The sequence below is a fragment of the Phoca vitulina genome, unplaced genomic scaffold (genome assembly GCF_004348235.1).
Source record: "Phoca vitulina isolate PV1807 unplaced genomic scaffold, GSC_HSeal_1.0 scaffold19, whole genome shotgun sequence".
In the NCBI taxonomy this organism is placed as follows: Eukaryota; Metazoa; Chordata; class Mammalia; order Carnivora; family Phocidae; genus Phoca; species Phoca vitulina.
In genome coordinates this window covers 28,244,354-28,258,414 of record NW_022589722.1, presented here as the reverse complement: position 1 = coordinate 28,258,414, position 14,061 = coordinate 28,244,354, and the positions used below count along the sequence as shown (strand labels likewise).

Below are 14,061 nucleotides of genomic sequence, written 5' to 3'. Positions count from 1 at the left end.
AGCACATCCTGTGTTCCAGGCCCTGGAGGATACACGGGTGAGCATCACAAACCCAGTTTCCCGACCTCAGGGTGCTACCTATTTGGTCGCCAAGGGCAAAGAATTGCAGTTATACTCGGGTGGTTGTTATGATGGGGTGCACGGAAGCAGCGATGAAAAGGCTGCGGATCTCAGGAGGGCCCAAAAGAGCAGCGGCGGCCCCAGGAAAGAAAAGGCAAAGAATGAAACCCGCAACCCCCACCCCACTGCCTGAGCCGCTTCTTCATCTCAGCCAATCAGGCCTCAGCGTCGCCGGCCGGCCGACCAATCAGAGCTGGTACAGGAGCGCTTGTAGCAGGGCCCCGGCTTCCCGCGGGAGGGCTGCTGGAGCCCGCGCGCCCCGCCCCGGCCCGCCCCGGCCCGCCCCGGCCCCGCCCCCGCCCGCCCAGGCCCCGCCCCGCCGCGGCCAGCAGCGCCTGCCTGGAGCGCCCTGGCCAGCGGCCGGCCGCTGGGGCCGAGTATTGTCTCAAAGGCCGAAAAGAGAGGAAAGCGGGGAGATTGGGGGACAGCCACGTGACCGGGAGAGGATTTATAATATTTTCTTTCGCTGTCGACAATATTGCAAAATGTATGAAAGGGACCGCACCACCAGGACAGGAGCGTGAGGGCGCGGGCAAGGTAAGCAACCCCCGGCCGGCTTCGCGGGGCGCGGGGGCACCGGGGGAAATCGCGGCACCATCCCGCTCACTAAGCGGCTGTCGCAGGGTCTGCGTCCTGGGTCGCGCTCTGAGCCTCGTGAGCCTTGAGCGGTGGAGACGCGGTCCGCGAGCTGGGGCATCTCGGAGGCGACGTGGACGCGCGGCCCCTGAGCCGAGGAGTCTTCAGGGACCCGGGGGCTGCCGTGGCGGTGTAGACGGGGGCAGTCGGTCCGGCCGAGGCGCCTGCGAAATCCCGAGGTAGTCAAGGCAGCCCGCGTAACTCGCGGCAGTGAGACCGTGGAGACGCGGACTCTGACCGAGGCACCCTGCAGCGCCGCGTGGGGCGGGGGGAGCGCCGCAGGGCCGCCGGGCGGTGTAGACGCGCGCGGGGGGCGGCCGCGGAAAGTTTGCCGGAGTGCGCGGGGCGGGCGCGCCGGGGGCCGGGCGCAGAGCGAGGCGCGGCGCCGGGCCCGGGGCGCGCGGCCGGAGAGTGTCCGCAGCTCGCCGCCCGCCGGCGCCGTGCGGGACCCCCGCGCCCCAGCCCCAGCTGTCGCCTCGGGGTGGGGAAGGGGGGCGGGGGGGAGGGAGTAGCTGAACCGAGCGCGGGAGGCAAACGAGAGGAGATTGACTTCGCCCTTTCAGACAGGTTCCCGAAGCGCCCGCGCTGTGCCCGCTGGAGCCCGGGGTCTCTCCAGTTCACCTGGGAGGAATCTGAGGGGCAGAGGCCAGCTTACCGACACGACACACGCTGAGGGGACTCAAACCCGGTCTGGTCCGAGCTCGGAGCCGAGCTCCTTCTCTCCTGTCACTTCCGCCTCAGTGAGGAGAAAGGCGTGGTAGTGGGGGGGTGGGGGTGTGCAGATGGGACTTGGGGGTGGGGTTGGGACTCCTGGATCTGCCGCCCGCTGTGGCTTTGGGGGACCCTTCAGCACCAGGTGAGGGAATGAATGGAGGAGGGAAGGCAGTGGTGGGGAGGAAGCCTATTGGGCAGGTGATGCTAGTCCCCGCCTACCTGATCCCCAGGGGTGCCGTGCCTGGGGCAGATCAAGTGGGAGGGAGTACCTGTGTGACAGTCTCCTGTAGGAGAAGGAAGACCCCCAAACCCAGTTTCTGCCACAGGGGGAAGGCTTAAGGGAGCCCAGAGGAGGGAAGAGATAGCTGCACATCCAAGGAGGCTCTTGGAGTGGCCCAGTCCCATCACTGCTGGCTGTGACTTTTGCCCCCATTCTTACTCCTACACCCTCCTGGGCTCTCTGATTCCTGCACCACAGGTCCTTTGCACATGTTCTGTATTTTTTTGATCAAAAAGTAGTCATCAAACATCCCAGGCACAAGCAACTCAGTGGTGAACAAGGCAGACCTAGTCTGGGACTTCCACACCAGTGCAGGGACACAGATGATGAATAATAGTCCAGAAGGGAATGGGGCATGGGAATGGGAAGCAAGCTTGGGTGAGGAAAGGCTTCTCTGGAGAGGTGACAGTGAGTCAGAGGGATTCATGGTTCCTTAACCTTTGGGCCCCAATCACCTCCTCCAGGAAGCCTTCCCTGACCTCGCTGACCTGACACTTCCCCTGTTGACAGGCTGTCATAGTCTGGGGACCATTCCTTCCATGGACATTTTTGTGTCATTATTGGGTTAATGTTTGTTTCCCTCCATCAAATGCGTCATGAAAGCAGGACCCGAATCTCTTTTGGGTAGACAGTAGACAAATCGAATAAAGGATGGGTAGAATTTCCCCAGAAAAACACAAGCTGCTCAGCCAGGTCGGGCATTCAGATGGCAGAAACTTTTCTCTCTCCTTCCCTGGACTGAGTCCTGGGCTCCACACCCCATTTGCAGTTCACTGAAATAAAGTAAAAGAAACCAGCAAGCCTAGTGAGGAAGAGAGCAAGGAGAGGCCTGGCACAGATGGCCCACTGAAGCTCCAAGGCTGTTCCAGTGGAAGAGAAGGGACCCGCAGAGGGGGAGGCCTGAGGACAGGTGCCTGTCCTGTTCTCTGGGCTCAGACCAACCTAGTCCTCAGTCCAACCTCTGTCCCAGCTCTGGGAGGCTTGGTTTCCTTCAAATGCTACTCTGGAGAAGGTGGTGGCCAGCAGGGTCCCCAGGATGGCCAGGGCACAGGGCCATAGTAACTGCGTGGCCTCCCCCGCTCCTCCCCCAATCTGGAGGGGACGGGACCCTGGGCGGCACCTGTCTGACCCAGAGTCAGGCCTCTGGGCCACAGATAGCTGCCCGGGTTCCCCACCGTTCACTGAAACTCCTGGCTGGAAAGTAGGACTCAGGCTTCGAAGGATCGACTCTTCTTATTTTTCGTAGTTTCCACGCTCAGTGAATTTCTCCCTCCCCTGGCTCTGTCAGACCTGTGTGCCTGGCACCTTTCCTGTGGCAGATTATGCTCTCACAGATGCCCAACAAAGCTTTTAGCCGCCCCCCCCCCCCTCCACTTCAGGGAGTTGCCTCCATGCACGGCTAGAGAGAATGTCTGCATGCTTTATTCAGGCTCTGGCAGGGACCGAATAAAAGCGGCCTCCCCACCCACCCAGCCAGCCAGCCCTCCGGACTGGAATTGCTTTAAAAAATTAATTTGCAATGATTTACGTCCTTCTGTTCTGTGGGGATCACCAGCATTTTAAATATGTATTTAAATCAGATTCACTGCTCCCAGTTAAACCTTAACCGCCTCCCCCCCCCCACCCCCACCCAGCAGAAAGAGCACTGGATTTGGAGTTGGTGAAACTCAGAGGTTCAGGCCGAATTCTGCTAATGACAAGCTGTGTGACCTTGGGCAAATTACTTAACCTCTCTGCGCCTCCATTGGCTCCTCTGGTAACTGAGGTTAATGATAATCCTTCCCTCACAGGGTGTTGTGCGGATTAAATTAGATAACGTTCAGGGAAGAGCTGTGCAATGCCAGGCCTGTGTTTTCTGTTCCCTGGTACAGGCTGTCCCGCTAATTAGCCTGGTGACCTTGGGCGGGCCACTCAGCCACTCCTGGCCCTCAATTTCCCCATCTGAAAAGCATAGAGGTTGTTCTAGGAGATGAGGCCACAGAGCCCCCCCCCCCCCCCGCTCCATCCCTGAGCCCCCACTCACCTCCTCCAGCCCTCTGCCAGACACCCTCCCCTTGGCCACCCTCTTTTTCATTATCCAAGCGCTCGGTTCTAATTGGAGATGGCCCCCCTCCCGGCTGCTTCTCCTCCTGGCTCCCTACGAAGCCAAAGCCGCAGGGTTTGGGCCCCAGGGACCTGCAGTTCTTGGCTCATTTTCAGGAGCAATTAGCCGTGATGTCACAGGCCTCGGTGGTGGCCTCAGTGGGCGTGTGTGCCTGGAAGCCTGAACGCCACTCTGTCTGTGGCCTGTGGGACTCCCCCAGGCCAGGGGGTCCCCATTGCTAGCTGTAGAGAGGCAGCTTCCCCGGCAAAGCCATTTCTGTACTTTATGACTCCTTGAAGCCCCGAGCCTCAGTGTAAATTAGTTCTACCCTGTGCTTTTGTTGGTACTGTCTGTTCCTTGGAAGCGAGGGGCTTTGTCAGGAAGAACAAAGCTGTTTGGTGTTTTTCTGATTTGGGGGAAGCGTGCTCCTGGGGGAGGAGGGCTCATCGCTTCTCGGTGTCAGTCTGGAGTCCTCGATTCTCAGACTCACTGGTTTTGTTTTGGGTTTTTAAGCCCTATGGCTTAAGAGTCACATATGTTTGTGTGAGTGTTGGCTAGGGGATCTCTTTCCTCCCTTTTGGCTTATACAGTGTATTCTGTGGAAGCTAATTCCAGGGACTGAACTTTTCAAATCACTGCTTCAACAGCTTTTAAAAATCTGGACCTAGTTACTCCTGTCATCCATGTGTAAAGATTTAGAAAAAAATTCCCAACCCCGAGGGTGGGCAGCCTTGAGGATGTAGGGCTCCTGGCAGCATGCCCTCGCTGTAAACCTGAGGTCAAAGCTGAAACGTCGGGTGCCTCTTGGGATGGGAGGTGGGCGGGGGGGAGCGTGGTCTGCTCAGTGCCAGACATCTGGATATTTAGAAAACATCTGGGTGGCTGGATTTTTCAGGTTTCTGCCTGACATTAAATATCACAAACACTGAGCCTGCCTCCTGTCTCCCCACCTCCCAAACACACCCAGCCCCTTCCCCCCCTCCCCCTTTCCTGACGGGTAAGAAACATCCATTCTTTCCAATTCCCCAGCGTTTCCCCCCTACCGGAAATCTGATGGGCTTATGACATCATGGCTGGCTGCTGAGCGATGAAGTAGATGCCACAAAGAAATCCGACATATCAGATGGATTCTGAAATCAGTTTCCCTCTGGCTGTAGTAACAGGCGTGAAGTCAGGAGAATGTGAGCTTTGTTTAAAAAAAACCAAAAAATAAAACTAAGCCTTGTCCTGTATTAAAGACAGTTTTTTTTTTTTTTTTTTAAGCAAACAGATCTTTTGGATTTCATCCTATTTTAATAGAAATGCTGGTTTTTGTGAAATGAAAGCGTCTAATAAATCAGACCTGATGCTGCATGTTCGCTTTCGGTTGAGTTTTTGTGTGTCCTTATTCACTAATAAAAGAGGAACTGGGAATGGTTTATCTCCCTTCGTTATTCAAATGGGGTAGTTTTTTTGTTTGTTTGGGTGTTTTTTTTGTTTTGTTTTGTTTTTTGGTTTTGAGGCCAATAAAATTCACGGGGTAAATTGCTGGTTTATGTTTTTCCAGGAATCCATTTTTATGGAGTGACCTTGGACCTGACCTGGTCTGCAAACACTGTATTTCCCTCTGCTGGTTTTTCTGGCTGGGAAACTGTAAAGAGGATGCAGTTAAGCCTGCTTTTCAGTGTCCCTTCGGCAGGGCAGAGCCAGGAACAGGGAGCCAGGGCGGTTTTGGGAATGAAAAACCTCTTTGAAAGGACAAAGTCAGGAGGGGAGCAGACAGTTAAGGGGCAGCGTGGGAGTCAGGGGATCCACTGTCTTCCCTGCCCTGCCACGCCTCAGAGCTCAGAAATAGCTCCAGACTGAGGGAGCTCACCCCTGCTGCAGGCCCAGGTTAAAGGAAGCTCAGGTGATGCCCGCCACGCCTCCGGTGTGGGCATTTGGAGTCTCACAGATCTGGATTGGAGTCCCAGCTCCCACAAGCTGTGGGGCCTTGGGCAAGTCACGTCACCTCATAGTCTCTGCCCCACCGTGAACTGGCACAAGGACCCCACCCTATGTGCTGGGAGAATCCATAGGGCTGGACACTCCCCTGATGCCCGGCCACTTTGTAGGGCTCCGGGGACAGCCTTGGAGCCAAGGGAAGCCAGTGTAGATTCTAGTCTTTACATCCTGGTTCGGCCAGCTACTATCTGCGTTATGATAATAAGGCCAACCTCATGCATGGGGCCATTGTGAGGACTGACATAGTAAACGATCACCAAGCCTCAGCTGTTTTTATGAGATGTGCCCCTGAGCCCTGCAGGCAGGTTGACCGGTAGGACTGCTGGGCCTGGGATGGGAGGGGATGTGTCAAGCTGAGCACAGGTTGGGGATAATCAAGAACTGAATGGAACATTCCTCATCCCTCTGCACAGAACTTTCCATGGGTCCCCATTGCCTGAAGGCAATAAAGTTCCCCTCCTCATCTGAGCCCCAGGTACCTCATACTTGGGCCTCATGCATGGTCCTCTGCCCTCGTTCAGCGGGCCTCCCAGGCTGGAGGACACTGCCTTCTTTGGACGAGCTACTAATGGGTAGGTCACATTTTTTGAGCACCTGCCACTGCTTTCTTTGGGGGCACTTTCCATGGATTAACTCATTTGATCTTCACACCAATGTATGCAGGGGGTATGGTTATTATTCCTATTTTAGAGACAAAAACAAAGATGTCAAGGATCTTTGTCCAAGGTCACAGAGCCCAAATTGGAGCCAGGGGTTGGGCTCCTACACCTGTCCACTTCACCCCAGCCCCCCTGGCTCTGTTGAGCCTTCCTCCACCTGTTTCCCACCTCACCCCTGAAGCTGGAGCACTGCCTTCCAATGCCTGTCCCATCTCTGCCAAGACTCTCCCACTACCCCATCCAAGAAGCCTTCCTAGATTACCCTCCCACCGTGTCATCATGTGTCCCTCTCAGGGTGTGGCTCTGTGCTGGGTCCCAGGGCCCTTGTCTACCTCCCCTAGAGGCCAGGAGTGGGGCTGTGGCCAGTTTTGTGTCGCCCACAAGGCCCTGCAGGCCAGGTCAGCAGCCATGTACTAAGGACCTACTATGTGCAAAACATGGGGACTCATATGACGGGTGCCCACACCCAGCTTGGACTTCTCTCCTGAACTACAGACCCATGCAGCTGATGCCCTCTGCCACATCTCCGTGTGGACGGCCGCTGAGCCCTCTCCCTCAGGGGTCACCCCCAGAAACCTGCCCCACTATCACATCTTCCCCATCTCAGGTAACGCCACCTCCACTTTCCATGCACTTGCTCAGGCACCAAACCTTGCAAACATTGTTGACTCCTCCCCTCCCTTTGTCTCCTCTCTCTCCCCCCCCCCCCCCCCCCCCCCCCCCCCCCCCCGCTCCTCCCTCATTCAATCCATCAGCAAATACCACTGGCTATGCTTTCAAAATATATCCCCAATTTGACCATGTCCCCTGCCACTGTATGAGTGTAGTGGCCTCCTCGTGGATCTCCTTCTTTTCCCTGGGCCCTGGCGTCCGTTCGCGATGCAGCAGCCAGAGTGATCCTGGTAGAACTTGGGTCAAACTCTGTACTCCTCAGCCCAGAACCCTGCAATGGCTAAGTCAGTGTCAAAGCAGAGTCCTGCCTCTGTCCCCCTGCTTGACCCCCCTCTAACCTCAGTTCCTGCCACCCCTACCCCACTCATTGACCTCCTTGCATTTCCTCCAACATACCATGTGCATTCCCACCTCAGGACCTTTGCACTTGCTGTTCCCTCTCCCTGGTATACTCTTTCCTTTGATGTGTATATCACGTTCTCCTTTGCTTCAGAGATGTGATCAAATGTCACCTGCTCAGAGAGACTTTCCCTTACCACCTTCCCCCATCCCTTTCCTACTCTATTGTCCTTTCCCTGCACTGTTGCTCCTCAGAGTGCTTATTCCCACTTGCCTTTACAATATACACATGTATTAGTGGAAACTAACTGCACTAGAGCAGGGCTCTGCCTGTCTTCTCCATAAGCATCTGCTGAATGAAAAGATAGATGGATGGATGCTATGCAGGAACAGCAAGTCTTGAACACCTGGTCCATGCCAGGTTCTGCGCTGGGTGCTGAGACGACACATGTGAACAAGAACCACCCCCCCCACTCCATCCCACCCACCTACAGAGCCCTCGTTTGGAGAGACGGACACCAAGCAAGAAATCACAAAGTGGGTGGAGTGGGATGGTGTTGGGGAATGAGCTCAGAGGAGAAATGGGTCCCATGGTCGGAGGTTGCTTCCTGAAGGAGGTGATAACACGAGGTGACCAGAGGGGGAAGAGGAATTGGAGGAAGGGGGGTTGGGTGGACAGGTGGGCAGTACACTCCAGGGGCTGAGGACAGGGCTGGGAGGGCACAGGAGAGCAGGTGGGGCCTTTGAGGTCAACAAGAACCTGGTGGGTTTTCCAAGTTGGGGTTTCCCAAGGTGGGAATGTATCGGGTATGTATGTGCACAGCTTTGCCGGTGGGGGACAGATTGCGGAAGGTCTTAAGTGCTGCTTGGAGACGTGTTAGGGGGAGCCCGTGTTGGAATCCCCGCTGTCCCTCTGCATCTGTGTGATCCTGGACGCATTGCTTCTCCTCTCTTGGGCTCCGTTTCCCATCGGTAGACTCCTGACCACATGCTTCTCCTGCAGCACTGTCCTACTTCACAGAGAGGGAGGGACTTAATTGAGCCTGGAGGGACCCAGGGTAGAGAGAAGTCTGCCTGGAAGAGAATGGCAAGCAGGGGGAACAGAATGTGGAAAGACATGGGGCCTGTCTCCGGGCTGCATTTCTTCAGTCCCTCCCTCAGCGAACAGAGAGGCAGGGACGACAATGATGGGAGTGGACTGGTTGTTGTCCCCAGTGGGGGCTTGGGGTGCACCTGTCTCTGCACTCAAGGGGATAGCCAGCTCTGACCTCACACCCTGCTGAGCACCGCAGCCCTGAGAGACAGGCCCTTTCCTGGAGCTGGAGAAGCCAGGGCTCAGAGCAGAGAGGTGACCGGCAGGTATGTTACCAAATAGCTGGTAAATGGCAGATGAAGGACTTGAACCCAGATCTACTTGATCCCAAGCTCTGCTGTCCTTCAACAAAACTGAGCCGCATCCTTTGGGTGGGGCAGGTGAACTCGTGCCAGGTCTGGGGGAGCCAGAATTGTACAGGTGAGGGGTGCCTGGTCGACTCAGTAGAGCATGCAACTCTTGATCTTGGGATTGTGAGTTCAAGCCCCACGTTGGGCGTAGAGCTTCCTTAAAAACAAACAAACAAACAAAAAAAACAATTGTACGGGTGAAATCCCCAATCATGACCGGCCCCAAGTTTGAGTCCTGCCCCCTCCCCCCACCATGAGGCTGCCCTGATCAAGGTCACTCCTTCCTTTGGGGAAGGTGAGTCAGGCCTCTGGAAAGCCCCCTGAGCCTCTTTCCTTGGCTGGAGCTTCTCTGAAGACTCTGGATGAGACTCTGGATGCTCCTGGAAAATTCCCAGCCCTGTTAACTCCCTGAAGCCTCACAACTACCCCTCACACAGGGGCTGTTGTTATCCCCATTGTACAGCTTGGGAAAGTGAGGCTCAGAGAGGAGCCCTTGTCCAAGGGAGGCATGCTGGTTAATTGGTGGTGTTCTGCTACATTCAATTTCCAAAGCCTGCCTCAGGGATAGAGGGCCTGGTTCCCTATGCAGCAGACCACTGGCGCCTCTGGTGGGAGCTTCAGGGGGCCAGTTTCAGCTCACACTGAGAAGAATGTTCTTTCAGGTATGCCCAAGATGGGATCTTTGCTGGTGTGAGCTCCCCATCATCCCTGGAGTTCCAACAACCTCTGCGTTTGGTGGGAGGAAAGGTTAAGGTCAGAAGGGCTGTTGGACTGAGCAGTTCAAACTTTTTTGACCTCTCCAAGCCTCAGTTTCCCGAGCTGTTCAATGGGAATATTAAGACCTAGCTGTCAGAGGTAGTAGGAGTCTGGGAGCACCGTAAAGCACCCAAAGAAGGTGCCCAGTAAGTACCACTGTCCCCTCCTGGGACTCCCAGACTTCTATAATGGCCAGGCTCTGAGGTCAGAGTGAGAAAGGGGCCACTTCACCAGCCCTGCCTCTGTCTGGGGAGCCGAGGGGTCTGTGTAAGGAGTGAACTGCCCTAGATATCTGCCTCCCAGTCTCATCTGTCAGATGGGCTGGGCCATGACGGAGTAACACGGTATGGGGATGGAGTCCCCACGGTGACTTTGGAAAGCATGGCTTTGAGGGCAGAGCAGACCCCTTGCTACCACAGACTTCCCAGCCTCCAGGAGAGGCCGGGTTTACATTTTGTCTCTGTAAGAACCTCACTGCTCTAATTACAGACCGACCCAGGCTAAACTCAGAGCCTCCCTCCCCTCCAGAGCTTCTTGGTTCCTGGCCTAGGGAGTGGCTCAATGCCAGGACCCAGAGAGCTGGGGAACTCTCACCCAGATGGGCTCTGTCACGATGCTCCAAGCAACTGCTGTTCGTTGAGCACATACTCTGGCCTGGGGACTTTCCTCACCTCCTCTTGAATAATTCTTGGGGTGGGGCCTATGATCTCACATCACATATTTCAGGGAGAGGAAAAAACTGGGTTGAGCAGTATGAGAGCCGGAGTTCTATCCCTGGGTGTAAGCATTCCTGGTCTATAGCCTGCCATCCCCTGGGCAGGGCAGTGGGAGCAGCACTGGGTTCAGAGCCCTGGGGTGTGATGAGGGGACTCTGAGCCGGGCAGGAGGGCACAACCCAGACTCTGCCCTCATGTCTTTGCACAGTCTTCCTCCCTGCTCACCATGCTCTTCCCGGCAGACTCCGCCCTACCCTGAGTCTCTTCGGGCTTAAGTCTCTCCCTCTCTGTGAGGCAGAGCAGGGCTGGGCAGGAAATGCACAGGTCTGTTTTCAAATCCTGCCCTGCCACCGCTGGGCCTGGAGGGAAGAAGAAGGAAGAGGGCATGCACACAGGGGGCTGCACAGACAAAGGCAAGAGGGTGTGAGTGGGCTGCATCAGCTGGGAGGGCAGAGCCGGGATCTGGGCAGGTGAGGGTTGGCGGCTCTTTCCTCACTCTGGGCCTTGCCTCAGGCTGCCCTCTCTGCCTGGCCACTTCCCCTTTTCCTGTCCCAGCCTTTGTAGCCTTAAGTCCCTGCTTATAGGGTCAGTCTCTTCCTGAACCCCAGTCAGCACCCTCCCTCCCCAGTGCTCCCACAGCCTCAGGTGCTTTCTCGATTTGGGCAACGACCCAGAGCGCGCAGCTTTCTGTCCTGCCTGAGTGTGGTGGTAAGATCCTCCACCCAAATCCTGGCTCTGCCCTTCGTCTACTGGGTGACCACGGACCAGTTACTTCACCTCTCTTTCTCATCTGCAGGATGGCACTAGCAGCCCCCAACTCACAGGGTTCTCTAGGGGATTAAGTGAGGTTGTGCTCATAAAGCAGGAAACCACACTGCCTCCAAAAGCCAGCCAACTGGGACCCATGGGTTTGCACGCCTCATTATTATCTGCGAGTCCCCTGAGGGCAGGGTCTTGTGCCCTGTGCCCTGCTCACAGCAAGGCAGAAAGGGGGCTCTGGGATAGCTTCTGGAACAAATGGGCAGCCTGTTCTCCATCTCAAATGTGAGCTCTAATAAAACTACCAGCAACCTAAATAGTTATCATGTGTTGGATACCTACATCATCTTGTTTAATCTCGACTACTCTGTGACGCGGGAATTATGAGACCCATTTTGCAGATAATGTAGTTGAGGCTTAGAGGACCACTGTGGGGTAGGTGAATCGGGTTTTGCCTCTGGGTCTGGTTGACTTTGCTGTGCTGTGTGTTGGTTAGGATGCTGTCCTCTTATGCCCCCGGCTGAATGGTCCAGAGACCTTTTCTCCTTCCTGGGTGCCCTTCTTCATCTCCAGGCCACCCTCTTAGAGGCACTGGGGTGAGGGGACATGGATTGGGGGCCCATGGCAATCTGCCTGTTCATGAGCCCTGTGCCCTATAATACTTGCACACACGCACGCGCACACACTCAAATGCACACACACACACACGTGCACACGTGTACATGCACCCTCCACAGCCAACAAGTTCCCTGAGTCTCCAGAGTCAAGTGTCTACAACCGCAAACCTGTTGTCACTGCTCATCCATTGGTTGGCCTCAGTCCCCGAGCTGTTAGCACTGAAGCTCGAGTTGGCACACCACTCCTGGGGTCTGATGGCGCTTGGAGACTCCTCACCGCCAGTTCAGTGTCCCCTGTGCCATGGGGGTAACTAGGGAGGAGCCGGCACACTCCGTCCCATCTCATCTGGCTCAGCACCAGGGAAGCCTGGAACCTTGCCGGGGGCCTTGGGCAGCTCGTGTGACCTCTTTGAACAGGTGACCCCACAGCTCCACTCTGTCCACTCTGTCTAGTGAGCCAGGCTGGATTGGAGGCTCAGGTAGGACAGGAGAGTGGAGACTGTGAAGTGGCGGTGTTCACAGGAGTCCTGGCTGCTAGGGCCCACGTGGGCCCGCCGGGGAAGGGGCCGCATGAATGGTTCTGAACCAAGTGCAGGATGGGCCAGCCCTGGATTGTCTTCCCTGGAACTCAACTCGGGGAGCCACCCCTGGCTATGCCCATCCTATCAGCCTCTGAGAGAGCGTGGGCAGCCCTCTTGGGGGTGGGGGAGGCAGTCCCCAAGGGACTTCAGGACCTTTAAGTGACCCCTGGTGGGCTAAAGCTAAATCAGTCAGTGGCCAAGGGGAAAGGCAGTGATGGAGCAATGAGGACCTGCATGGGTGTTGGGCCTGGGGCACACCAGCCCAGTAAGAGCAAGCTTGGACCCCAGAGATTCATTCATTCATTCTGCAAATGTTTACTGAGCACCTCATTTGTGCCTGGCGGGCCCTGTGCTCAGTGCTGGGGACACAGCAATGGACAAGACCCCTGCCCTCATGGAGATCACCTTCTCATGGAGGAACACAGACAAAAAGCATAATAAGGAAGTAAAAAAGTATTTTGGTCCAGAGTGATAAGTGCTAAGAAGAAAAATAAAACAGGAAAAGGAAACAAGGGGTGGATTTTTATTTTCATTTGTAAATAGTGTGTCCAAGGAAGGTCTAATAGAGAAAGTGACACTTGAGCAAAGATGGCGAGGAGGTGAGGAAGTGAGTCAGATGGCTCTCTGGGGGTCGAGCATTCCAGGCAGAGGGAACAGCCAGGGCAAAGGTGTGGAGCAGGGAGCATGCCTGGCACAGTCGAGGAATAGCAAGGAGGCTGAGGCCAGTGTGGCTGGAGGGGAGTGAGGGAGGAGGAGGCGGTAGGAGAGGAGCTCAGTGAGGAAATGGGGGCCAGATGGTGAGGCCTCCTGGACTCACCATTTACAAGGATCCTTCTGGCTGCTGAGTTGAGAGTAGACTGGGGGAGGGGCAAGGGCAGAGCCAGGGAGCCAGATAGGAGGCTGTTGAAAATAATGTAACAGGATTTGCTGATGGATTGGATGTGGGAGAGAGAAAAAGAGAGAGAGAGAAGAGAAGGAGAGAGGGAGAGTGTGCGTGCAAGTGCAAGCAGACGGGTCAAGGATGGCTCCAGAGAGTTCTGGTCAATTTGCTGGAGAGGCCAGCCAGGCCTAGAGGCTCAGTGGAGGCCCTCAGGGAGGCTGGAGACCAGGGAGTGGGCTGGGATGAGGTGGTTCTTTCTGTGCCCCCAGGTGATCCATGGATCCCAGCTCAGCCCCAGGAAGAGCCATTCTCTCTGGACTCTGGCCTAGGGGCTGGGCTTAAGTGGTCTATGGGCCCATAGGAACCCTGTGCACTTGAGCCTCCTACCCATCCATTTACCCACACAGCTACCTGGCCTCCTCCCCGTCCCTCCCTCTCTCTTTCCTGTCCTTCTACTGTCCCTCCTCCCACCCGCCCAGCCCCTCCTTAGCACCCCAACTATCCGGGCACTTCCCCAGGCACGGGGGCTGCATCCAAGAACTTGGCAGACGGGGTCCCTGCTCTCGTGGACTTGACATGCAGTGTGTCTGGGCTCGAAGCAACTTCACAGGACAGAATAAGACCCATGGATACTCTTAGTTCTTTCCTATTTAAGATCATGCAACAAGTTTGTGACTACACATGATTTCATGGTAATATATTTTCTAAGTCACTTCAAATAAAGTCACGATCACTGGAAATCCTGGTCAGGTCATGCCTCCTGGTTTGTGTTCCAGAAAAGACTGGCAGAGCCAAGGGCCGCATGCTGCCGAGGCTCGGGGAG

General features: G+C 55.8%; 1 long non-coding RNA gene across 1 annotated transcript; it reads left to right on the top strand.

The window, feature by feature from the left end:
- The first annotated feature begins 441 nt into the window (after nt 1-441).
- LOC116639958 lies at nt 442-5,022 on the top strand. Its single transcript, XR_004300949.1, has 4 exons — nt 442-657; nt 744-935; nt 1,320-1,496; nt 4,863-5,022. It is a non-coding gene; the product is annotated as an uncharacterized LOC116639958 (long non-coding RNA).
- Nucleotides 5,023-14,061: the final 9,039 nt, after the last annotated feature.